This window comes from Dermacentor andersoni, chromosome 2 (assembly GCF_023375885.2).
Source record: "Dermacentor andersoni chromosome 2, qqDerAnde1_hic_scaffold, whole genome shotgun sequence".
NCBI classification, from domain to species: Eukaryota; Metazoa; Arthropoda; class Arachnida; order Ixodida; family Ixodidae; genus Dermacentor; species Dermacentor andersoni.
In genome coordinates this window covers 127,477,481-127,505,087 of record NC_092815.1, presented here as the reverse complement: position 1 = coordinate 127,505,087, position 27,607 = coordinate 127,477,481, and the positions used below count along the sequence as shown (strand labels likewise).

Genomic DNA, 27,607 nt, shown 5'->3' with positions numbered 1-27,607 from the left:
AAATTAGTACCTATGAAACCATTTCAAAATGTTTAGACAACCAGTAAGTGTTACTCGAGATTTTATCTTAAGTATATAAGTGATGTTGAAGATCAACCCCTCAGTGGTGGTCAAGACAGTTTAGGATTTCAAGCAGAAAGTTGTCATTCTGGAGCAGTCTAGGAGCAGAAAATTTTTTTTCTACTTCGTGTTCGAAAAGTCTTTTTGGAACACTTGGAGTAGTACAGAAGTAATCTGTAGCCATTTGGTGGAGCTTGTTATTACTGTGCAGTCAGTAAGTGCTGCTCAAGAGTGAAGCAAAACACAAAGCCAACAGCAACCAATTAAGCTTGTCTTCCCAAGGACGGTATACCATGCACATCATGTTGCAAACATCTTTATTTGGGTAGGCAAGGAACTTAATTTTGTACCCGCCCTAGTTACTTAGTGGCTGTGGTGCTGGGCTGTTGAGCACGAGGTCGCGGGATCGAATCCCGGCTACGGCTGCCGCACTTCGATGGGGGCGAAATGCGAAAACACCCGTGTACTTAGATTTAGGTGCACGTTAAAGACCCCAGTTGGTCGAAATTTCCGGAGTCCCACACTACTGCATGCCTCATAATCAGAAAGTGGTTTTGGCACGTAAGACCCCATAATTTAATTTTTCTTAATTTTGTAAACAAACCACAACACTTATTAGGCTTCTTGGTGCTTGTGCTGTAACAGGAGAGAGTATGTATGTGTGTAAATAAAGAATTACATGTCATGCCATGTTACAGTGGCCCCTTTCCACTGCTGGTATGCTTCACCACAATACATTGCATAAGCTTCTTCCAGTAGCAAGCTATATTGCAGCAAAGTTGACGCTTGAAAACCGGCATTATACAACATTTTTGACAATGGTCGTGCCTTCCGCACTTTGAAGGCAAAGCATTTCAGCATCCGAAATTTCAGCTGTCCTTATAATTAATTGCCTCTATTGGGTACGTGGCGGTGTTTCAAAAATACCCGAATTCTCATGCATGCCCGAAAAATAGTCTGTTGGTTGTATTTCTGCTTGGTAATGAAGATGGCTAGGACAGTGCACATTAGTGACACAACAGTGGCCAAATGCTCAGATTCTTTTAAGTAGAGTGCTGTGTGCTTTTATGATTTCGGTGAAGTTAGCATCTCAATTTGCCATACACACACCTGCAAATTATCTATTTATTAAACTCACGCACACAAAATAGCACTATAATGAGAAATGCATAGTGTTTTAGCTGTTCCCTGCAGAATGTTTTCCGACAACTGCTGTGATAATGGATGGATGGATAACTTTCTTGAGGTCCGTCGGTACGCGCGATTACTATGCAGCGGGCCGCTCCCACGTCGGGACAGAGAGGCCATGCCTCTCCGCTGCCTTGCGGGCCTGATGGACAGCCCAGAGCTGTGCTTCAAGGTCCGAGCTGTGTAGAGCTCGGTCCCACTCACCCCTGTGGTTCCGGCACCAGGGGGCAAGCCCAGAGCATGTGATCAAGGCTAGCTATATCCTTACAGTAGCGACTCGCATTGTGAGGGTGCCCATCCAGAAAGATTTTGTGCAGGAAGGCCAGGCATGGGTAGGTGCCCGTCTGAAGCCACCTGTACGTGACTTGTGCTTTATTGAGTGCTTTGTGCGGTAGCGGCACAATTTTCTTGACTAACTTATAATGCTGGGTGAGATCGTTGTAAGTGACGAGGGGATCGCGCTCGCTTGCCCATCCTGCCGAGAGGGAGTCCGGGCTCGCACGGTGAGTTAGAGCTTGTGCGGTCTCGTGTGCTGTCTCGTTGAGGTTAGGGAGCAGCCATTGGAGGAATGGTCCCATGTGTGCCAGGAACCAGTTGACATAGTGTGGGGTGAGGTGATGAGTACCAAGTATTCTGCCGACGGTCCAGGATATGCTCCCGGTTTCGAAGGACAGAATTCTAGGAGTGCAAGGCTGATGGCCGCCTGCTTGGCCACCTTAGGACTATCAGTGCGGACCGTGCACGCGTTGATGACCATGCCATCTTTGTTGACCACCGCTGCTACATAGGCTCGTTTGCCAGGATATTTAGCTGCGTCTGTAAAGCAGCAAGCTTTCCCGGAGGCGGCTGCCTGTCAGAGTGCTTTGGCTCGACCAAGTCTGTCGGTATTGTGCTCTGGGTTCATAATCCTGGGCAGAGGGGCTGCCCTGATCTTTTTCCTCCTGTCGGGTGTAAGCCCGTGGCTGTTACACTCTATCTGCCGAAGCGCAACACCAATTTCTCGTAGGATCCACCTGCCCGCAAGTGTGCTGGACAGCCTGGTGATCTGTGCCCGTTCCTGTGCCTCCGCTATGTCGCTCGGCGTGTTGTACACGCTTAATGCGTCCAGTGCTTGTGTGCATGGGTAGACCCATGGCTCTCTTGGCGACCTTACGCAGGAGCGTTTCAAGCTAGTCTCTCTCCACTTTCGACCAATAGTGCATGGCCACAATGTACATGAAGTGACTGATTACAAAGGCCTGTGCAAGTCTAAGCAGGCTGTCCTCCTTGAGCCCGTGATGCCGGTTGGCTACTCGTCTCAGAAGGCGTGTGGCGTTCTCAGCCTTCGTGGTGAGCTTAGCGACTGCGATGGTGTTCGAGCCGTTCACCTCTATTGTCATGCCCAACATCTTGATGTGACCGACCACCGGAATGGGAAATCACAAAATATGCTGCTGGCGTAAAGGCTGTCCAGTAAAAACCACAAAAGCATGCAAACATGCACATGCTGCTTCTTACCATTTTACAGGCAGCCATGAGAAGGTAGAAGCGGGTGACTAGATCATGTAACCGTCTCCTTGATAAAAATAGTGTATCTAGACAGTGAGACATATATCTCCCACTTTTTTGATTCATACATAATGCTTGTTTGCTTTCAAAGTTCACTTTTTAAGAACAATATCTGATCACGAATATACTCTTAATGCTTCACACACAAAACAATTTGTTACCTTGCTGTGTCCATGAAAGGATTGTATTAAGAATGATTTTTTGGCAGCCTTGTTGACAGTTCGACAGCATCATTCAGTAAATCCTTAACAGGCACTCTGCAACACTTTTTCAAGAAGGAAAACCAACCTACTGAGTTCAACACATGCGATTTTACATTTTATCACAATCTTAATGCAGCTGGCACATCTGGGTTCAAGCTCATATAGTGCTAACTTAGGCCAGTTGGCAAATGTTGCAGCACTTCATTTGTCTCCTTATGTCCTGTGTGTTGTTATGTTTTTTATTCAAGCTCATACTTCTGAGCAGCAAGCAAAATGCAGTTGACTTCATTCCATTAATTCGACTGTGATGGGACCGACGAGACAGACTGAATTATCTGGTGGGTCAAATTTAAGAAGGTGCAGAAGAAATGCCGACACACACGACTGATTTATTTGCCATGGTTTACGTACAGATTCTAACATGCCCCAAAGTGAAACACACGCCCGCTGTCTGTGTGTCCAAAGTGTAAACTAGCATAGAAAGGACAACAGCCCCTAAAATGAAAGAGAAATCAAATGCGCACACAATTTTTATTTTAAAAAATGGAGAAGGGTCTGATGTGTTGCACATTGCAACCAGTTTTCCAAAGTGAGCTTCGCCGCAGTACATCCGTGTTATGCGGTAAAGCATACGAAAATCGCCAAGGAAGTTTTGTTAAGCACGACACATTAGAAATGGGTAAATACCGCAGTCAGACGTTTTGATCTGTGATTATTGCTTGGAGCTCCTCCTGGGCAGGCAAAAAATAGGCATTTCCTGCAGGAGATGAAGTCTGTTTAACACATCTACTGTCCTATGAGGTATGTCACCAAAGGGGTCGCTTATTGGGTTCACTGTAGGGGTCAGCATGCATGCCGACTGCTCAAGTTGGAATTATTGGGTGAAGGCCTATTTTAGTATCAAAATAACTAAAGTTTGGACCTATAGAAATGCACGTGTGCCGGCTGGGACTTTCAGCCGGGATCAAATTAATAGGAGTCTACTGTTCTGCAGCCACTGAGCACTGCAGCATGCCAATATTCTGCTATGTGTAGTAGGAGATACATTCTTGCTGCAAAGTCCACTGCCGTATGGTACAGTCAACTTCTGTTAATTCGACTCCGGGTAATTCAATCCTGGCCGGCGGTCATACATTTCTACAGTCCCGAATCTCTTATTTTGATTGTAAAATTGGCCTTCGCGGGATAGTTTGAACTTGAGCAATGACTCGCTGTTGACCCCTATGGTGAACCCAATAATGACCCCTTTAGTGGCAGCACGTCTACCTCGGCAATGCTTAGGAAACAATGTATGCATTCAACACCTGTGATCGCATGTCGACAACTCCCATTTATGCCTGCCCTAGGAAACTTTTCAAGCAAGAACCATATATTACAACATTTAATTACGGTATTTACCCGATTCTAATGTGTGCCTCACATGTTAGCACTAGTAGAATGAAAGAATTGTACACTTTTTTTTTCAATTACAGTGGTAAGCTCCCAGCCATGATTCGGTAATGCCTGCCATATGCATTCCAACCCATTTTTATTCTTAAGTAAATTTCCTTTTCATGATCAGGGTCCCTTGCGAGCAACTGACCTAGGTAAAATTACTCCTGTACAGACTCTAAAGGCTGACTGGCGATGTAAATTCTTGAACATTGTCTTCTGCATATTAATCTTCAAACCCACTAACACTTTTTTGGTTAAGGTCCTCAATCACTAATAATTTGTCCCCATTGTTGCTGAGATATTCACCATTGATCCGCATTCCGAATGTGCTGCAACTGCAGATTTGAAATGGCCTTAATCAAAGCCAGGACAAGAATAGGAAAGACCATTGCATTGAAGAATGACCAGGAAAGGAACAGTGCCACCGCCTCTTTGAAGGAGCTTGAGCTCAAAAAGCAAAGTGTTGGCTGACGCTGAGATGCAGGTTACCCACATCCAAACCAAAATAAACCCCTTAAAGCAGTGAAACGCAACACTGAGGCATGCGCAGGCTGAGAGTATGTCAGGACAGTTGAGGTTGACTTTCCAGTTGTTTGGAGAATCTCACTTGTGACAAAGTTCGGGCATAATACCAATGAGCTTGCGATCAGTTGATACAAATAGCTCTATTTGCTTTTGTATGCATTATCGGGATTGGAGCAGTCGTAGTTGTCGGGAGGACCTTGGGACGACAGGGCTAGGTGAGCAGGGTTTATTTGCAGAATTTATATTTAAAACATGATATACATCGCCAGTCTAGCGTGACTCCCACATGGAGCACGCAAGACGACGCATACAGCAAACAGCTTACGAGCATGACAACGAGCACTCAGCTCATGACGGCAAACGCTGCTTATAAGCACTTGTTCCCCCCTTGATTCCCAGTGGACGGAAACGTTCGTCCAGTCATCGTTCGACGTCACCGTAGATGACCCGCCCTTTTGGAGGGCTCACAAACACGTGTTGCACACACACACACAGGTGTAAAGGTCCGGAGCCGACGTCAGAGGGCTTCGTAGAACTCTGCTCCGTCAAGGGTGGCGCTGCCGAGTACCACATTCCCGAGCTGACCCCGTGCCACGTGGCTGCCGGTTATCCGCAGTTCTCTGAAGTGCGCCCCATCTGGTTGGATTGGAACACGTGCAGCGGGCTGAAATAGCTGGCACGTTGCCACCCCGTACGGCCATTCCTAACAGCATCTCTTTTTATTCGCATTTTAATATGTTCGACTCTATTTGCGTGAGCTAGACCACTTTTTTTACAGCAAAGCTGTCTATGGCTAGGATCTGGCGGATCGCATCCGCGCATAGACCAACAATTTTTCATACGGTGGGCCGATCCCGAAGATAGTGCAATATCAGGCGGACCCGAGGCAGAAGTGAAGCAGGCATTAAGCACTCCCCATATGTGGGCTGATCCCGAAGGTCGTGAAATGCCAGTCCAACCTGCGGCGGAGATGAAGCAGGCTTTAAGCACTCCCCACACACGGGCCAATCCCATAGGTAGTGCAATACCAGGCCGACCCGCAGTGGAGGTGCAGTTCACCATTAAGGGGCCCATATACACAGCTTCGCTGGTCATCCTTCACAGAGTAAAAAGGCACCAAGTCTTTTTCGAAGATATTTTAGTAGCTGTGCATTTTACAAACCCCTCTTTTCAGTTTTCTATTTTGAATAAAATAAACACTACTCCTTACTGTTCAAACTGGATTGTTGTTTTTATTTTTTTAACATGCTTACCAGAGAGTGACAGCATCAGGTGACATGGTGTTAGCCCATCTTGACATAAAACAAAGTTCTGTGAAACTTGGCGAAAACCTGAAAAAATCAGGGAATTTGAAAATGTCAACTTGGTAGACACGTTCTTCTAAGCATGCAGTATGGCACATAAGCTTGGAGGTTAACAAAGGATCTCGGGAACATGTTAAGGACCGCACAAAGAGCAATGCAATGATAAATGTTAAGAGACAGGAAGAGAGCGGTGTGGATCAAAGAGCAAACGGGGATGGTCGATATTCTAGTAGACATTAAGAGGAAAAAATGAAGCTGGGCAGGCCATATAATGCATAGGGTAGATAACCAGTGGACCATTAGAGTCGCAGAATGGGTGCCAAGGGAAGGGAAGTTCCATCAAGGATGAAATTTGAAAGCACAAGTTCGCATCAGCTAGTGCAAGACAATGATAATTGGAGATTGCAGGGAGGCGCCTTCGTCCTGCATTGAACTTTAAAATAGGATGATGAATGCGTGCAAATCTTTAAAAAGAAATTTGGGCCGGAAATAGCTTGCACAGTTCATTAAGACACGAAAACAAATTTGTATGCTTTGCCACTAACACGGATGTATTCCAGCGATGCTAACTCATGAAAAGCGGCCACCATTGTGCAATCATCTATCTCATTGTTGGAACAGCTTGCGAAACGTAGCATGATGTGTTGGAAGGAGCCCTGTAACTTTTTTTCTTTATAGCCGGCTATATGATGCACATGCTGAATTTTTTATAATTAATGCTAGGTGATATGCAAATTAAGCAGTAATTTTATGCAGTATTAAAACGTACCTTAGTGTAACAGTACAATGAGAGATGTAATCAAGAATTTGTATGTATGCACATTTGAGTGCGCATGCTGTTAGATATGGGACGTTTTCCTGAACCTACTTCGAGTTCACCAGACCACATCGAATCGCGCCACACCTAATTAAGGAGCGCAGAAGCACATCTACCACATTCCCAAGGCGCGGCATGTCCAAACCCACTGCTCGACTCTTCCTGAAAGTGTAGCGGGAGCCTGGCACGGTTCCAGGTAACGTAGGTCCCGAGCAAAGCTGCTTTGCAGCTCTGAAAGGTCGCTCGAAGACAACCAGTCTCCCCCCATCCGCCTATTGTGACGGTGCTTGCAAGCCGCGAGGCAACGATGGCCGTAATGCACCGTGAAGCCCTGGGAGCAATCCCCCCCGTCCACCTTTGTGACGGCAGTTGCAGACCAGGAAGGCAATACCGCAGACAAGTAGTCCCTCCGACAACTGGAGCCCAAGGAGCGACCCTCTGAGCCGAATGTGACTTGCACTTGCACGGGCACCTACCATTGGCCGAAAATGACGCCACCTGAGCGGGCTCGCTGATTGGCCGAATGTGACGTGACTTCGAGACACCGAAGGGGTTAAAAGCCAGAGATTGGGAGCACCAGAGCATTCCTTCATTCATTTCTTTCGAGCTTCTTGTCACGGGCCGCAGTGTCAGAGTTGCTGCCGGCCTGTAATGACTTTATGACTTAATTTCTTTGTACTCTCACTGTAAATAATGTAAATAAACCTCCAGTTTTCATCTCAAAGTTCTCCTCAACCTCGGCCAACTCCCGCACCCAACGGCAAGGTCCAAAATCTGGGGGACAGCAACTGGAATTGTCCTCCAGATCCAACAATGCATGCACGCTGTCATCCTTGAGTGCGCACAGACGTGAAACTGGTGCACTGGTCTCAGTGCAGCTTGGTAGCTCATAGTTTGTGAGGGGATTCGTAATGGCAATGCTCCACCACGTCACAATGCAGCAGTCAACATTGAAGAGAAGAAATGCCAATCTTACCGACGCTGCACATGCTCACCAAGCCAATGAGAGTGCTGACACGTGACCTTGAAGCTCGCCAGATCCATCGCCTCAATTTGTGCGTCGTACATGACAGCATAATCAACATTTAATCATCAATTTATTTCAACTACCATGTACGTCGATGTTGCTTCTGTAGTGTTGATACTTTGTTGACACCCCCCCCCTTTTTTCTTCAAGGATACCTCTGACAGTGAAAAATAACATTGTGAATGTCCACATCAACAGGAACTGGCATAAGATGCAACCATTTGCGACCTTTTTAACAGAAGCTTGTATTGCCTCACTGGTGTCGGTGTTACTGCACGAAAAAACCCAAACTGCGGAAAAATAGAAATTGCTTATCAGGCTGCGGATTCGAACCACCGATCCCCGGGTTGCGAGACCACCACGCTAACCGATTCGGCCACTGTCAGTTCATCAAACACTGCCTTTAAGGAGGGTAAGTAGAAGCCGCGCAAGGCATGAGCCAATCACGGGCGTACCCTTCCTCCAGAGGAGGGAGAGGGTGTGTTCGCTCGCCTGACACCTGCAGTTTCCCACACCAGTTCAGGCCCAGCAGTCAAATGGGGAGGCCGCGTTTGGTCTGTTCTGCCGAAGAGCAGGCTGCGTTGAAGGAATGGCAGTGGGATCAGGCCACGTGTTGTGCGTTTGGCCAAAGAACAGGCAGTGTTTGATTAATGCCACTAGGAACTCGCTCGAAAAAGAGGTCGACAATGACGTGCCGACCTCGCCGTGAGGCGTTACAAAGTGCCGCAGATCCCAAGCTTCGCTTGCACCCCGCTTCACAGCAATGGAAGGGCAGTAACTTTTTTGGCCTCCATCCTTCTGTCATAGTCCAAGCATGCTCTTGCTAAATAGAATCATTCTTGGCAACTAAAAGTTAGTGTTCAAGTGCAATTAAAGCTCGACCATGGAACAGTTTCCAGGAGTTCAGAATTTCACAATATGTAGAATACCATTTTGTTGGCAAGTACTATGGCAGAGGTAGTGACCTATAGGTAGACACTGAAAGAGCCAGTATTCAGTATAACTTATAAATGTAAACAAATTTGGCCTAGTCTAGTTTAGAGTAATTGGCAAAGATACCTGTTTTTGCAGACTTATTCTAAGTGAAGGTTCAGCGCTGCAGGACTGTGTGCCCGTTTCATTCCAACTACATCTGCCCAACTGATGCCATTATAGATTAACATTACTGAATATATTCTGCAATCACATTATTTATTCATGAATTAAACTTGCGCAGGTAACATGTATGTACCGTCAAAAAGAGTAGATTTGAGAGAGATTATACAGCTAGCAACGTACTGCAAAAGTAAAAGGTCACAAAGCGAATTTGTTCTCGTGAAAAAAGTATAACATTATTTGCAATGTTGTTAGAACTTCAAAAATAAATTTTTTGTTGTAAGGCACAGCTAGTAAACAACTATAGTAAGAATTTCATTTAAAGTTGGAGGAATGGTACAACTCTTCGCATTCTGGGGAGTTAAAAAGAGTGGAATTAAGAGATCTCAACTCTGTCAAGTAGGAATGAAATGGAGGGCCCTGCCCCATTCTGCAACTTTACTGTGGACCAGTGTATGCCAACATGGCAAGTAAGAAAAAAGATTGGGTATTTCATGGTGCGTGTAGATCCATAGACTTTTGTTCCCAACGGTATCTTTTGATGACATGCTCAGGCTTTTTTTTTTTTCTAGTCACTTGTTGCACTTTAATGCGATAAAATCTACTTCAACCTCTCTCTTGTGGTTGCAAGATCTGCAGGCGAGCTCGTTCCCTCAATCGGCTGCCACCACCCAGTCCCTACTCATCACATAACCATATCTTGTGAACATTATATACATCTTTCTTTTTTTCACCTCCTAGCATTTTGGGTGATATCCTGAGTGATGAAAACAAGCAATACATAAAATCAGCAACATCTATCATTACGACAGATTCATAACAACAGTGCTGCCACTACATTGTTTTAGCTTTTTATACTAAATAAACTCACTGGGTCTGCGCTCGGTGTGGGCCGGGGTAAGCTTGAACACGTAAGTTTTTGGTAACATTCATAACAAAGCAAACAAGCTTTCAGGACTATAAACCTTTGAGTCGCATCAGCTACGTGGGAGCAAAATATACATTAAAAAAACTGGAAAGAAAGGCACACTGTTATGTGCCACTAATCCTTTCCTAAAAAGCTGCAAGAATTTTAGGCAGTTTTGATAGAATTATAGCATGGCACAAAGCTGATGGTGCTGTGCATTTGGTCACCGCAAGCAGCTGTACATTGTTAACCTCTCTGGTCAATCATGTCTGCTGCAGAAGCATCCCTAGTATGTCTACAAATTTCAAGATACTTGATTTAGTGCAGTATCACTCTGTTGGCTTTTTATCAGACTGACGCAGAAGTGGGAGCACTGTACACTGTTCACATTTTCTTTGAGCGCAAAAGATAAGTGTGCGTTGCATTCACCACTAATAGAACATATTTAATGCTGTTCTTAAGTTTACAGCCTTACAGCACATGACACAGGTATTCATGACAAATCTGTCCATGTCATACAGACAGCTGAAATTTCAAATGAAACACCACTTTCCTCCCTCTCGAGAAAGTGCCACACCCAGCCAGAGTCAAGGCAACACAAACAAACAGTGCGACGCAAAACACAGTCTTAAAGGTGTCGCTCACCATGACGCTTTACTTCAGTAAATCGCCCAATTCAGAATGCGCAATGCCATGGTGGAAAATGTGCCACGCAACAAAACTGGATAAGAAAAAAAAAATGGGTGGTGCTAGTCACGTGAACCCGATGTGGTTCTTCGACTCAAGTATGTGACAAGGCAAGGAAGGAACGTCGCTTGCGGATGCTACTCCAGGCAGAGGGAGAGAGTGTCTCTGTTGGCAGGCATGCTCACCTCATGATGGTATGGTAACAGGGCATTCAATTTCTTCTGTCTCCTCTAATAATAAACCAGTGCGAGAAGCAATACGAGAAGTCTGAAGTCATTACTCAAAACATTCATTGTGGATATGAACTCCAATGCATGTGGAACTGTCAAAAGTGGTTCACTCATATTCTTCTCATCTACTTTCAAGAAATTTCACTCTAAATTGACCTAGACCTCTGCATTGTCACAGACAGCAGGAAGCAACCTTGAAGTCTGTTGAATTCCTCATTAATGCATGAAAATCCAGGATGCAGCAGCAAAGTAACAGTCTACTACACATAACTCCATCTCTCCATCTTCACCTCTGCGTTCAGGCAATGAAATGCAGTTTTTACCATAGCGAACATGAGATGTTAACTTGTTGGAGATGCAGCTCTTAGCCTGCCTACGTGACTGTGATATTTAAAAAGGATGCCAGTTATTTAAAACTATGTTATTATTAAAAAAAATAACATCTTTCATGTTCGCAACATGTCAGGAGGCAATAACCACCTTGAAAAGTAATTGTGTCCCATGGCTGTATTCGGGTCTCAAGAAGCTTTAAATTGCAGTGTAAACTAAAACTTGCTAGGGGGCCTGATCAAAGGCCCTAAAGAAACAGGCCAAACAGGGGGCTAAATGTTTCTTCAATAGGATAGAAAGTTTGCGATGGAAAGTTAACACCAGATATAAATGAAAATATATTACTTCAGACTTACCACCAGACTTTCACAATTCGAGTCTTGTTCTCCAAGATGCATTGCCATTCCGATTTGTCCAGCTAGTGAGAAATGCAGTTCGTATTGCCTCCGCCAATGTGTTGCAAATGCACATGTGATGAACTCTACAAAATGAGAGCAGCATTGAAGATAAACTGAGCAGCTGAAAGTGCACGCACTGTTGCTTCTACGCACAATATGGAACTAAACAGCAGGGGTAAATTTCGTTAAAAGAAATTTCGTTCGTATTGAAACATAAGTTGACTCTGAATATAAGACAACCCCTTACTTCAAGACATCGCATTACAGTCCCCTTTATAATGGAAAACTACGTTTTATAAAAAATTGGCACTGAAAGCACCATGCCCCGCTTGGCTTTTATGTACCATGCAGAAATTCTAGATTCTAAGCTTTTGTTTTAAATGTAACGAACCTCGTCAAATTTGGTGCAGTGGTTGCCGAGAAAAACGAATACTCCGTTTACATGTATTTAGATCGGAACACCCGAGCTAAAGCTTCCTTTTAAATGCGCCCGCCACGCGGATATGGTGTCTAGAAGCCTATCTTGACACCATAACGCGGAGGCATTGCCGAGCCCAAACCGACGGAGCAGTACGGGATCCACATTTTGTCTGCTGGAGGCACCGCCAAATTATACTAAACAAACAAACGTTGCGTACACTTAGTACACGCGCAAATTTCCTCTCTGTAGCGACAAGGTAGGGGACTGTGGCTTGCACTGGCAGCCGGCTTTACCTATGCGCCGCCAGTCTGGTTCCTCAGACGTGTAACGATTGCGACAGTGTACGCGGCGGAAAATGCACCTGGGACTTCTGCAAGACCAGACAAAACCTTGCCTCTGTGCATTATCTAACTCCTTCTCATTACCGTTAAACAAAACTCGAGAACGCAGTCAAGAATTTAGCATTGAGATGAGAGTACGCTGCACAAGGTCTACTGAAAAACGGAACTTTTAACGACAGCTTGTAGACTAACTTCAAGATGTATCGATAAGTAACGGTTCAATAACTGTAGAATAAAGACGTCCACTTGCCTGTCTGTTCACGCCAATACCGCAAGCTCTTCTCAGAAGCACGAGACGGGCGCTGTAAAGCATCGAGACAGTTCATTCGGCGAAATTAACCGCTTGCATTTCCAATGCAGCGAAAAATCAAGTGAACGCTTAGTGTCTATTAACGATGTTGACGATGCAGTCGGCCATTTTGGGAAGTTTTAGGCATGGATCGTCTTGGCTATAGATGCGTACAATCTTTGGAAGCGACTTTATTGTTGTTGTTGCCAGACGAACTTAACTTTTTTTTACTAAAAATCGCTGTGTAAACTTTTTTTTTTTTTTTTTACAGAGAAGACATGTTTATCGTAAAGGTACACTCTTAAAACGGTTGCACCCTTTGGGGTGTATATTTGTCCCACAACAATAATCGTCATCTGCCTTGCTTGCGTTTCCTTTCTTGAAACTCGGCGCTCGCTACTTTCCTGTCGAGAATGCTGCGTCACACTGATAACGCGCATGCCGTTCGTGACTGGGAAGTACCGGGCTCGCAGCGTTAAAGAAAGGAAACGCGGGCAAGACAGATGACGATTATCGTTGTGGGACAAGATACGCCCCAAAGGGTGTAAATTTTTCTAAGAGTGCATGGTGGCTAGCATACACTCTTAAGCATAATTACACCCTTTTGTCACAACGATAATCGTCATCTGTCTTGTCCGTATTTCCTGTATTTAACGCGGCGAGCCCGGTACTTTCCAGTAACGAACGGCATGCGCGTTATCAGAATGACATGGCATTCCCGACTGGAAAGTAGCGGGCGCGGCGCTTTGAGGAAAGGAAACGCAAGCAAGGCAGATGACGATTATCGTTGTGTGGCAGAGGTACGCTCCAAAGGGTTATCTCTGCCACACAACAATAATCGTCACTCTTACACTTTAAAAACAGTTGCACCCTTTGGGGCGTATATTTGCCACACAACGATAATCGTCATTTGTTTTGTACGCATTTCCTTTCTTTAACGCGGCGAGCCCGGTACTTTCCAGTAACGAACAGCATGCACGTTATCAGCATGACATAGCATTCCCAACAGGAAAGTAACGAGCGCAGCGTTTTCAAGGAAATGCGGGCAAGACAGATGACAATTATTGTTGTGGCAAATATACACTCCAAAGGGTGTAAACTTTTCTTAGAGCTTACACTCTCAGGCAAAGTTACACCCTTTGGAGTGTAGGACACACTCCAAAGGGTGTGTCCATTTGCTCATATGCTTGTTGGTATATAAAGGAAATGCAATAACACGGGTCCAGAGAAAAAAAAAAATTAAATGCCGGCAGTGCTTACAAAAAACATGAGCAGAGCTAAAAATTCTCAAGATTCATAGCTACCTTGTCTCCTTCTGATTTTAATTCTTGTCAACTTGTTTTGCACCATCAGCATGGTAACTGCAGGCCTTCACAGATAGCATCGGGTGATTTGCAAGACTATTTTGCTTGTGTAAAGGCCAGGTTCCATTTAAGCTTGTTCCAACACATTAAGTATTCCTCTCTTGCAGGCACGAACCCAGGTGGTGGGAGCCCTGCCCGCCCCCTCCCCGCCACCACTCCTCACACATTCCTAAAGCATCGCCAAATGAATTTTGATATTTGACAGCTATTGAGCTGCCATTTTGCTGCCTTTTTCACTCCTTTTGGATGATAGTAGTTATCGGCATTTCTTGGGGTGTGAAGACCAGTTTTCTCATAGATTCGGTGCCTGCGCGATGAATTCAAGATGCCTTAAGTTTTCACCATCTATTCAACAGTCACGTGCATCGCTGTTGCTTCGTTAGTTCAACCTTCTTTGTTTAGACTGATACATGGACCAGGAAAGGGATTCGTTTCTTAGTCAGCTGGTCTGTAGGCTCGTGGAACGAGTTGCAGTCAGAGAAAACACCAATTGCATTTAACTTTTCCCTTTGCTTCATTATTTCCTCGCGTGGCGGCTCGCCGCAACGCTGGCGAGCTGAAACAATATACCCGCGATATGGGTTAGATAAAGTGGAAAATAAGATAATGCGAAACAGCGACAATCATGAAACCCTGCAATAACCCTTAAACCCATAAGCAATATGACTCATGCGTAACCTCATCTGGTTTTTCCCTAATTGTACAGCACTTTTCGTGCAAAATTGGCAACTGGAAACAAGAGTCACAAGGAGCTGAGAAATTAAACAATCTACTAAGGGAGAGAGCCAAGGCAACAGCCAAAGAGGAAAATAAAGCAAAAATTAACAAATGTAACCGTTTGTGAAAATAAGTATGGATAAACATCTTTGTATTTAAAAAAGAAGTAGAGTAAATGCCACCAGAAGTAGGGAACAATTCCGTGTGTCTTGAATGACGCTTCTACAGTTACCAGTCAAACCGCCTGATGTTGCCACTTCTCTGCTGTGCTTATGTGGGCTTTTTTCTAACCTTTCACGGTGGGTGCAGCATGTCTAGAACCCCAGTGTCCTGCGCTTTATGCGGTTGCACAGGACTGGCTTCCACGCATTGTTACACAACTTCCCAAATAACAATAAGAGTCAGTTCTGGCACTTGGTAGAGCAGTAAACGAGGGATCTAAAAGAAATGTGATTGTTCCGCAAATATATATTTCTCTATAATTCTTCTAGAGGTAATTAAAAAAACGCAACTATAGTCGGATGCAACCTAAGTATGCAGCGAAGCTCCGCCCATGGCCTCATAACTGCCAGCCACTGTTCCTCTGTGAGGCTGCAAATAATTCACACTTCAAACTTTTCCTGTTAGGCAAATAAGGCAGTAACCACAAAAATAAAATTATTAGCGCGTAATTTTATACATTTTCCCTCGCCTATTAAAGTATAATGGCGAAAGTCGAATTCTTTATTGAACTGAAAATTATAAAATGCTTGTTTTGCTGCAACTATTTGTTTTCAAGTTTCAGTGCAGTTGGCAGTGAAGTTTCATGAGTCAAACGGGTTCAGCGGTGAAATGAACTGTACCGCAGACTTTTGAAGAGTGAAATGCTCAGACTCCATACATTTTGTCCATGTCTGTTGCACACCTCATTGCTTCCGCCAATGAAAAGGCTCTTCAAGAACAGCAGGCTCTCCGGATCTATCAAGCACAACGCACTGTTGAAAAGGCCACATGACGTTGATTTTGTTTGCTTTTGTGATTGGCTGGCTAAGTAACACAACCCCGCGTGGTTCATGTGCCATGGTTGCTATGTATTCTACTATAGAAATCTTTAATTTACATTTTCACTTGTTTACTTGTTCTTGGCAGTGTTCTTCCTGTGGTTCTTTCCAGCGCGAGTCCATTTGATGTGGTTCCTTGTTTGCCATGTAAAGTAGAAGTGCATTTCACAGGCCTACCTGTGAGATGCACCTTAATTTCATTTCTCTTTTCGGGTTTATGTGTCTTTATGGTGAATGGTGGGCATTATTCATATTTGTATAATAAAGGTACCCCCCCCTAATTTGCATAGGAAAGAGACCTATGGTTGCCCCCCCCCCCCCTGGGTACACGCCTGCTCTGTTGCCATTGATGAAATGATGCAGAGGAATGCATAGAGCAAACTTTAGAGTCGGAAGGCTCGCATCGATGTCACAGGTTGTCCTTTCCCATTATGCACCATTAAAAGCACTCATTGGGGTTAAAACAATGTTTGACTAGTTGCTAACATATTTCATAGTTTCCTTCCAGCACAGACCCTCACTCCAGAATGCTGCGGTCACACTGAACATCAATTTCCAAGTTTCAGTGCGCTTCCTGAATCGCTCCCTCTGCCAGATCCATCCACAGTAATTTTGGGTAGTTATTCCCGTAAAACTTCCGGGTCCCTTGCCTTGGCACTCAACCTCAGTACACTGAAGCTACTAGTATAGATGAGAAAATTATGCCGTATAAACAGAATAAAAGGCAATTTCCTAAACATGCAAAAGCATGCAAGTTCCTTTAACGCGCAAAAAGCATGGATAGCAGGCATATTTCTAATTTAGTGTGTTCACTGTGTGAAAGCTTACATCTACATATATGAAAGCATAGAACAAATGTTTCAAAGCATTAATTACATCCTTGAGCTTAATAATTAACATAAAAATTACTATATAATTTGGGCAATCTAATCTTGCACATAAAACCAATTCATTCAGTTTTGCAGACACTAAGTGGCCTCACAAGTTTCACTATGTCTTTTGGAAGAACGACACAGGAACATAATTTCTGCTGCAAAATGTTTTCCAGTAAAACATCTAATTGGGAAGAAAAGCATTCTAAAAAAAAATACAGGGTTTTCAACTTACCTATCCCAAATGAAATATGCAGTAATTTTTGCCAGTCTGTCTTTTACAGTTCTTTTAACAAAGGAATTATTGCCATGTGATGCTTTGTGCACTACACACAAAATACAGTGAATGACAATGTCATTCATGCTTAAAATAAAAAAGAACATTGCTTCCCAAGTGTTGCTAGCGGCTACTTCCTAATATGGGTTGTAGACACTTAAAGTTCAAAATTATCAAGTGGAAATGAGAGTGAAGAAAGGCAAATAAGGAGGTTAAAGTGAAAACACTGTATTAGGCACACCTGCAACTAATAGAGAAGAAAACTCAACTAACAACCCCATGGAGATACTAGCAGAAGTGAAAAAGTATGGAAAAAAAATAAACGAAACACTAAATCGGAAGTCAGTCGATACACAAACAGATACGTTGAACATTGATGGCACTCTTGTAGATGGTACGGAACTTGCGGACCGTTTTAACAACTTTTTTGTTAAAGTAGGATGCATAGATCACAACATTCATGATACAATGCATGCCGCTTCATTAAAAGAATCTTTATTCCTAAAGCCTACTAGCATCCCTGAGGTGATTACAACATTTTCATCCTTGAAAAATAGCCATAGTCGAGACCTAGATGATTTAGAAATTAGGCCAATTAAGTGCGTCATAGACTTACTTGCACCTGCAGTAATTCACATTTTTAATATTTCCCTGTCAACCGGAGTTTTCCCGCGTAATATGCAGGTAGTGAGAGTAATAGTTCACAAAGGAGGTGACAAAAATAATATGGGCAATTATCGGCCAGTATCTATACTTCCTGTGCTATCAAAGGGACTCAAAAAAATTGTTAACTTTCGTATTGATAATTTTAAGCAAAAACATAGCCTGCTAACCGACTGTCAAGACGGGTTTAAGAAAAAGCGGTCTACGGAAACTGCTTTAAGTATACAGAAGGAGCTTATTCTAGAGAACACTGAAAAAAAAAATGTCTGACTTTAGGGTTATACTTAGACTTCAGCAAAGCCTTTGATAGGGTCAACCAGAAATTGCTGCTGATAAAGCTGGAAAAATATGGCTTCCGAGGAATAACAATTGAACTTATCTGATCTTATTCATAAGCCGACATCAGTTTGTTGAAATTAATGAGAACAGATCGCAGATAAAACCTTTGACAGCGGGTGTGCCCCAAGTTAGCATTCTTGGCCCGATACTTTTCCTGTATTACATTAATGATATTGTACAAGTGAGCGATATGTGTAAATTTGTCGCGTATGCAGATGATCGCTCTGTTTTCTTTATAGGTAAAGATTTAAAAGAAATAACGCTTATAGCAAGCTCCGTTTGTTATGGACTTCGAGCATGGTCTAAGGCAAACGGCCTCATCCACAATGAAACCAAAACAAAATGCGTTATTTTTCATGCTCCGGGAAGTTCTACTACATTGCCAGATAACATTGTGTGGGGTACGTATAAAATTACCATTACGTCATCCATAAAAACCGTAGGCGTAATATTCACAGTGCATATGTCTTGGAATGAACACGTTAGTCATGTTTGCTCAAAGGTACGAAAAGTTGTTGGTGTGTTAAATTGCAATAGAAGTGCATTACCTTTTAAAGTTAAGCGTCTCATTTATCATGCTCTTTTCCATTCACACCTCAGTTACTGTTCACTTATATGGGGTAACACTACAGCGCAAGATATTCAAATGCTGGAAATACTTCAAAAGAAAGCAATTCGGGCAATAGCGAAAGTTTCTTTTTTTCGAGCATACGCAAGAGCTTTTCAAACAAAACAGAATAATCAGAGCCCGTGACATATATAAATTCAATACATTACTAAGCTATAGAAATGCTATGCTGGGAAAGCTCGATTCATTCCTAGCCCTGGCAACTCTACAACAGACTAGAAGTGCATATTCATATCGTCACCAGGCACCACACACATACTAATTATGGCTGCCAATGCCTTAAACATACACTACCTTCCCTACCTAACTATTTTAACCAACAACATGTTGATGTGTTATCTCTAAACAAAACTAAAATATTGGATTTGTTCTTATAGATGTGTATTGTTAGCTGCTCTAACAGTTTCGCAGAAGTTATCATATACTCTCGTTGTGTTTATACGTTCACACTTGTAACTATTATTCCTAGAATCCAGGTTTCCGCTGCAGTGATTGTGCCTGGACTACGTGGCAGGGTTCTGCGTTGTAAACTGGATGCTGCAAAGGGCATCTTCGCGTTTGTTAAAATTCAAGGATGTGACGACGCCCTGGGCTATGTTGCCGAGATGTCTGTTGTGAAAGCAGCAGCCTATATGCAGATTTTTTTTTTTTAACATAGATGCACATATATATTTGCAAGTATGTAAAATAATTTCTAAAGAAAAGAACATTTCCTGATGGTAACTTGTGTTTATTGTACACTTCTGTGAAATTTGTTATATTTATATATGTATGTGTGTGTATGTATATAGAAGGGTTGAAATCTGGGCCAGTTGGTACATACTTGAACGAAAAAACCAGTCAAAAGCACAAAGGACAACAGGAGTCTTGTCTTTTCATGCTATGTGATTAGCGATGATGCAGTTGCGCATGCTCTGCTGGCCTTGCTGGGACTACACCGATTCTAATAAACCTCAGTTGATAGTCCAGTCGTTGTGGTGTGAACCTCTCCTCTTGTCCTTTGTGTTTTTGACTGGTTTTTTCGTTCAAGTATGTATATATGTATATATATGTATACATACATTGCTTTTGCATTCTTATGATATATGCGACTGAGTCTGTGTTAAATAATAATATGCAAGATAACAGATTATATATGTATACTGGGAGTCATTTGACACAACTGTATTATAACTAGTTTCTATGTAATAACATGAAAATTTCTATATGTATTTGTGTTTATAAATACTCATATCCACATTTTATGCGTGATTGTATTGCTACACCAGCCGCTTTTGTGCCTGTCTGGGAGACCGGAGCTTTGTCAAGCCGAAGAGATTTCGGTTTTTTTCCGGCTCTCCCTTTTTCACCTTGTATCCAGTCGTGAAAATAAAAATCATGATGATGATGATGTAGCAGAATATGGTCACAGAACTGAAATGCCACTGTACTGAATTTTGTTAAACTGAAAGGCATTTGAATTGGGTTGAATGGTGTTTCGATGGGGGATATAAAAAAGTTTGTACAGCTGAATAATTTGTTTAAGTGACATTCAAGTGGTAGTTTACTGTATATTGGTTTTCTTGGATAAAAAATTTAGTTGGAAACAGTGCCTTGTATGTCCTCATTTTTTCTGAAACATTGCTCGATGAACAAGAGGCGCAAAAAGACGCCTTTCTATTTTGTCTCTTCCGACCTAACTGGCATTTGGCGAATATCTCTTGCGTGCGGGAGAAAGTAAGGAGGGGGGGGTGTATATTGGAAAAAATTTGGCAGTGTCTGGCTCCTCCTGGGGTGGTGTTAAAGGTGTGTATGAACCACTGCTTAGATAAATGGAACTGTACCTTTTTCTCAGTACAAACATTCGTGAATGTTCACTTCTTTTTCCGGCAGTTTAAAAATGTCTGGATAGGCCCTATATCACAATATGTCCCAAGCCTCCTATTTTTTTTCTTTATTTAAGAGGACTTGAAAGCTTTCGAACTTCAATGTTAATGAAAAGAATGTTACAACTTTCAATAGCAAGGGATCGCTATTATCAAGACTCCACAAAATGATGCAAAAAGAGCTGTTCTGCCATGAACAATTTTCAATATTTTAATTCTGAGAAGCAGTTATTAAGTTTTGAGGAGAAAGTTTTTTGAATGTATGTTCCAGCTTGTAAGCCGCGCACAAACTATTTGAGGGCAGTAAGAAGATTTTCTATTGTTTAATATCAAGAGTTGACGAACAGCCACAGTTCAGCAATGTCATGTGTTTTTTTCATTTTGAAGAGCAAAAATTATCTCAACATATCTGAGCTATCAACACTACAATAGTTCATGACGTTAGCCATTCATCAAGTGGGGGACCAAGTTTACAATTTTTATCCTGTGAACTTTTAGTTGGTCTAATAGGGCGATGGTTCATCTCAATACCCCCATTCACCAGAGGGCTACAGGATTGGGACGCCGCCTGTGCATATGTAGGAATAAAATTAAGGCACTGACTATGTGGGCAATAAAGCTATGAAGGGATGGTCAGAACATAGGCAGTAAGCTTTATCATGGTACCACACCTATTAGTGCTGCTGCTGCCTTGCCCGCTGAAGAGGGGCAATACAGTGGTGATAGTCTTGTAGACAGTGCCATCGACATCATGATGATAGAAAAGTCTGAAATGGCATCATTGTGTACATTATTCACATAGCCCAGTGGGTCACTGGACAAACTACGACTGTCTCCCAAACAGAAGATAAATCAGTCCATGCTTGCATGGAGGAAAAATTGCAAAAGCTTAGCAGTGCAGTGTTAAGCACGACAGCAGCACTGCATTAAAGCATCAATGTTCTAATTGATTTTCCTCAAACATGTTATGGTACGACTTTTAGTGACTAAGCAGCATTTGTATAAAGGCACCAAGCTGGTTTGTTTCAATAAGTGACTTCTGATCTATACTTTGAGAAAAAAAAATGTTGCACTTATTGCTGGTTCATTGGCATGCATCTTAGTAACAGAAACTCAGCAAGTGGACCTACTTGGCTTGGACCTTCAGGGTGACAGATAGATGGGCATTGACATGTACAGTCAAAGACATAAGAAAATGCCTGGGACCTCCAAAATCGTTCGTAATACTGGTCACTTCGTTGTAAAGATTGTACACCATACCGCGCACTGAAAGTCGCATCCAGCCAGTTTCGTGCTTGGCTGCTGCTGTGTGCGGGCGCCCCATCTTGCTGGTACCACAGAAGCAGAAGAGGTGACAGCGGGACTTCACAGAGAAACTCATCCACCACTCCTTCAAGGATTTTGTTGATGTAACACTGTCCAGTGAGTATGTGACCGAAGAAAATGGGACCGATTATAGCACCAGCATAAATTCCGAACCACAATTTGGGCGACTACTGGTACTGGTGCCTATTGCACTTCACACATCATGGATTGGAGTCCCTCCACTAGTGTGCATTATGCCAATGTACCTAGGCGTTTCGGCGAAAATTGGCTTCATCTGTGCACATGATGTTGCTGGTGGTGGTGGTGATAACTCTATTGCACACAGGGGAGTTGCGGACACGCAGGTCCTTGGGCCCCCGCACGGCCCCACTGCACTCAAACGTTCATGTCCTGGAGGCTCATGACGCTGGCAGCCCGGCCTGTGGCGATGGCTTGCTTGGCCGGGTCCTCGGAGCGCAGTAGGGTCTCCCAAGCCTCCCAAGTAGTAAGGTGCTCCAGGCCCCGCGGGGTAGGATCCGCCGGGCAGAGGAAAAGAATGTGATCGAGAGTGGCTTTGGGGTGGTGGCAGAGGGTACAGGAGGGGTCGGTGTGGACGTGGTGATAGCGCGAGCGTATATAAGGGGAGGGTAAGGTGCGTGTTTGGAGCCCAAAAAGTACGGTGACTCATGCGCTTTTGTGAGAGATATAAACGATTCTACGGGACCCTATCTTCCAAGCATTGTTGCTGGTTAAGGTGGGATGGGTGAAAGGCTGTCATTTAGAATTCTCCAAACTGACGACTTGGAAATTGGTACCTGGGCGGCCATGTCCCGCATGCTAGCATGAGGGTTTGAGGCCATAAATGCTAGAACATCCCTGCGAAGGCTAGGACTCAAAGATGGAGTCCTCCGCCGGTTTGTTGAAGCTGCCGGTTTGTCTCAGGTTTTCACAATTTCTGATGATAGTCGATGCATTTGGTCTACCGCCACACTTCCATGAGTGATATACATATTTGCAGTCTTTTTCTTGTTGCCATTTGCAGATGCCAAGGCAAGGATCATGCTTACCGGGTGCTCATTAGAGAAACACATGGCAAATGGGATGGAACAAAACACACCTTTAAATCTTTGCACTGACGTCAATTCACTTTTGTGGTGACAGGTTCTGTAGGAAAAAAAAGCATCCGTGCACTTTATCTACGCTAAGACAACAGCTATCACAACTTTTTTCCAGGTAACACCAAACGAGACGTGTTACTTTGGCAGGGATGCGGCAGATAAGGCATTAGGTCGATCACAATGTTTTTCTTTATTTCCTTTATTTCGTCCTGGATAACTCAGAGGGAGCATGTTCGAGTGCGCTGCTTTATGATGCGGGTGGGAGCACAGTCACGTGGTATTCTCCATATTTCGCAGGGTTTATTTATCTATCACAAAAAATTAGTACGCAATTAGTACGTCGCTGAAAATATCGCAGTCAGATGTCTCTTGGCTGTGCCTTCAGATGCCTCATTGATAATTTGATAATTAGGATAGTACATCTTGACTTAGATAATTAATTACAATGATCAAATTAAATCTCTATAACGAAAAAATTACTGGCAGCTACTGCAATGTACTGTAAACAATATGCACTAGGTTTTCTTCGAGTAACGCATTGCTCTTTTTAAATCTTAGTGCATTATAATTAATTGGGACACTCTGTATATATTTACGTTTGAATGTAAGTGACGATGTTCCCATCCATAATAAATGTTGTAAATTATTAGAAATGTTCTTTTTTTCATGAGTTGTTGACATTGCTTACTGTAAAGAGAAGCAATACCGAGACACACAACATTTATGTGCATTTCACACGCCGTTGATAAAGGAGTCTGCTGAAGGAGTCACTGAAGTCTATAGGTTTTATTCATGATCCAAAAACCACTCAAAACAATTTGAAGCATCGTGAGCATACAACAACATATTCATTCTCTAGGCACAGGCTATCCATACCGTTAGAAATAATTCTTAATTGGCTACCTCCATCTCTTTCAAAAATATTATAAACTTTGTCCTGTGTGTATACTTAAATATATTGTATATGTGCATGATGTTTACAGTGGAAATTTAAAATAATGTTAAAGTAAGAAAGTACGGATGAGGCAGCCACCGCGAGTGCTTCTGATGGGCACGTCCCCCTATTGTCACGACTTGAAGAAATAAAGTGACCCGCCGTTATTGCTTTGTGGCTATGGTGTTGGGCTGCTAAGCTCGAGCTCGCCACATCCAATCCCGGCCACAGCGGCCGCATTTCGATGGGGGCGAAATGTGAAAACACCAATGTACTTAGATTTAGGTACATGTTAAAGAGCCCCCCCCATGGTCCAAGTTTTCGGAGTCCCCCACTAAGGGGTGCCTCACAATGAGATTGTGGTTTAGCACATAAAACCGCATAATTACATTTTTTTTGCAGGAATAATCGAAAATATGAATTAAAAGCCGTTCAAGTCTGCACCAACAAGGATGCAGTAAGCTGTTAGCCTCAGTAAAATTTTAAGGGAAAAGGTCGAGGAAAGTGAAAAGAAACCTCAAATGATGTGGGTGACAAAGCACTGGTATTGGCACTTTAGGTGTGTGTGGGGGGGAAGGGGTAGGGAGGCTTTGGCTTCGCCTGGGGTGGGGGGGCTCAGCCACCCCCCCCTGGAAATCTCCGGAGGGGGCTCGGGCCCCGGAGCCCCCCACATAGTCGCCACCTATGCTGCTATGTTAACATGGATGGTATTATATGTACATTTCTCAAGTGAGTAAATTAAACAAAGTACAAGTAGTTCATTTTCATGGTAAGCAACATTGAAGCAATCAATTTTGCGTCCTTCTATTTTAAGGTGAGAGCCTTAGATGCCTATGCTTCAAGGTCCCATAGTGAGGTACAGAAAATATCATGTGACCCAAGGAAGGCCAGAAGCGAACGAAAACATGTCCAGCCATGTATAAGACATGATTAATGATTATCAAAGTTATCACTATGTGGTACGTGTTTTCAAGTTCCTGTGATGATGTCAAAGGTTATTTCAGATGCACCGCTTCATCACTATCATTATATACAGTTCTTTCTTGTGTGAATGCACAGCTTGTAGAAGACAGGTAGGTAGAACCATAACACAGAATGGACCGTTTGTTTTATAATGAGTGGGACATTGCACCAAACTGTTAGCCCATGACGGTGAGGTGCTCATTGTTACCAACCTTCCAGTGAAAAAAAATACACTTTCGAAGAACTCCCAAGAAAAGAAATGTATACATATTGTTTTACGATGGCCCTTTAGAGTGCACTTTATGTCTGAGAGAGTGATTGTTGCAAGTTTACAGAGATGCTGAGTGCATAACTGAATCATAGTGTCCGTAAGTGTGTATGTTGATGCTAGTTTTTCATGATAGATACACAATAGAACAAAACCGCTTAATAGCTAGTGCTGTGGGTAGCTGAACAGTGAAATGCACATTATTGCAGGGACCTGAACTTTAATAAAAGTGGTGACAATAGTAGTCAAAGTTTTCTTATTATTTGTACTAATGCAATGTGAAGACGGGGATCACGATCCTGGCAACGAGAAATGAAAATCAATGATGACAGCAGTCAGCTAAAAGAACTGGGTGGACAGACAGACATAGGAAACCAGCACTTGAGTGGTGTCGGAGCAAAGCTGGAACTTAGGCTGAGCCAAGTAACTTATAAAGGCCGTAGCGCACACGATAGCTGCGCGCAGGTATGGTATACTAGAAATCATCAAGCGGTATCTGCCACATGGTGTTAGCGCATGCTGCCTGCACTAATAGAGATCTCCGACCAAGCTCCTACATCTATACGAATACACAGCTATAAAATGCATGCCGAGATGCAGGATCCGTCCAGTAAAGGGAACAAATTTGCCAGTGGCTTAATATGACATTGATCGACACCTACAGAAGTCGCTTAATCGTTTAAATAATTCGGTGAGAATGACTTGGTTCGACAGGCAAAGTTCTGACTGGTGTTGTATAAGTCGGGGTCGCTTTTTAACTCGCGACGATAGATTGGATTTTTTACAAGCACTGCTCCAAGAGGGCACATGCTACGGGAGGCCTCAGATGAGGACCTGAGGTTATAATAAAGCAGGCGGCGCAGGATCCCCAGGGCACCCAAGGGGTAGTGGGGAGGTCAAAGCTGGAAGCAGGGTGGCCCGTAGATTGGAGTGGCGGAGGCCTAAGCGTGGCGGAGGCCTAAGCGTGCCGGACTTAAAATAAATATTATTATGTCCAGCCGCCAACTTGTGACGCTAAGACTTCTGCAACAGCAGTCAGAAGTTTGCCGTTTGACATACTAAGGCAGCAGCGGAAGCGGACGAAGACACAGAAACGTGAAAAAGAGACCCCACGCTACAAGTTAGTAGCATTTTAAAGTTTAAATTATGGCAATTGAATAACGCGCAACTGAGCCCTCTCCAAGCGTTCGACGCATGGAAAAATTCGCGAGGACGGTAGGATACCAGTGTGACAGGGGCACAAGCAAGGAACGAAAACGCACACACAGGGCAAACTGTGAAGATGCTATATATTTTGCTATATATGTAATACATGCTATATCTATCAAGTGACTAGTGCCATGCACTAATCTTCAAAGGTCGCAATGCTTTCGCAATGAAATTGTTGACAGTGTGCGCTGTGTGTGTATCTTGTGTTCCGGCGCACTGCTCATCGCGATCACACCCGATCCTGATCGAATTTCGCGGTCGTGATTGCCTCCTTTGGACAAAATGAGCTAGAGACCCAATCGCAGTCGAGAATTTCAATCCGGATCGGTGCCGATCGCGATCAGAAGTATACGTGTGACACTGGTAGTGACAGGGCAACGCCATATCATACTCGCCTTCACGGGAGACCACTGACCAAACGACAACAATCGTTCGCGCCAGTGCACTGCGCCAGCAACACCCAAGGAGACGCACGAGGAAAACTTGTAGACGACGCACGGCCCGCGCAGCTTAGTCAAGGAAGGAGACATTGATGTGAAGGATCGCCAGCCGACACACTGCAAAATGCCGGCACGCCTAGGGACAAACGCATACAGAACGAGCAAAGAAACTGCTCCTCCGCGGTACCTAGGCAAAGGGAGAAATTTCAGGCGCAAAACGCCCCCAGATTTTCTCTCTCGCACCCGCTGAAACGACTGGCCAATCCCGTGGACTGGCGATTCCTCAAATGACCGTCTCGTGGAGGCGACCCATCGACTCCGGTGGCGAAGTGGAAGCACCAAACCGATTCTTCTATTTCCGGTTCACCCTATCGCTTTTTAGCACTGGCTTTGTTCAGATTACATAAGTTCGGTGCCGGTTTATATGTCAGCTGCTCAACGACCGATAATAATAGCCCCATTAGCCAACCGTAGTTCCATGGCAGCATTTTTTTTTTTGCTGGTGTAGAATCGGTGGAGTAATTTTTCCACAGAAAGTCTTGCACTGTTACGTGCAGTTTGAGTTGGAGTAAACAACAATGACCGGGGTTGTTGGAGAAGTATGGGAGAGGCCTTTGCCCTGCAGTGGGCGTAACCAGGATGATGATGATGATGATGATGATGATGATGATGATGATGAAACACTCGCAGCCACATGCGCAGCAGGCTACTTGCCGATATACACCAACTGCCGTAGAATACGGCACTTATTACGCAGATGACGCGCCCCTGTCTTAAGGTGGCGCGACACAATTATTTTGT

General features: G+C 43.6%; 2 long non-coding RNA genes across 5 annotated transcripts in view; both read right to left on the bottom strand.

Annotated features, from left to right (window-relative positions):
- LOC129387334 (uncharacterized) overlaps positions 1 to 27,100 on the bottom strand; it is a 47,607-nt gene extending 20,507 nt beyond the window's left edge. The window contains exons 1-5 of one of the 4 annotated variants that reach the window (XR_011892824.1): positions 26,762 to 27,100; positions 21,241 to 21,336; positions 12,766 to 12,817; positions 11,712 to 11,836; positions 6,212 to 6,289 (exon numbers count right to left, since the gene is read on the bottom strand). This is a non-coding gene — a long non-coding RNA (uncharacterized lncRNA). Of the gene's footprint in view, positions 1 to 6,211; positions 6,290 to 11,711; positions 11,837 to 12,765; positions 16,229 to 21,240; positions 21,337 to 26,761 lie in introns of those variants that run through there. The other 3 variants (XR_011892825.1, XR_008614601.2, XR_008614603.2) reach the window with 3 other exon arrangements.
- Positions 361 to 1,460, bottom strand: LOC129387336 (uncharacterized). Its single transcript, XR_008614606.1, has 2 exons — positions 629 to 1,460; positions 361 to 594 (listed from the first exon to the last, which is right to left on the bottom strand). It is a non-coding gene; the product is annotated as an uncharacterized lncRNA (long non-coding RNA).
- Positions 27,101 to 27,607: the final 507 nt, after the last annotated feature.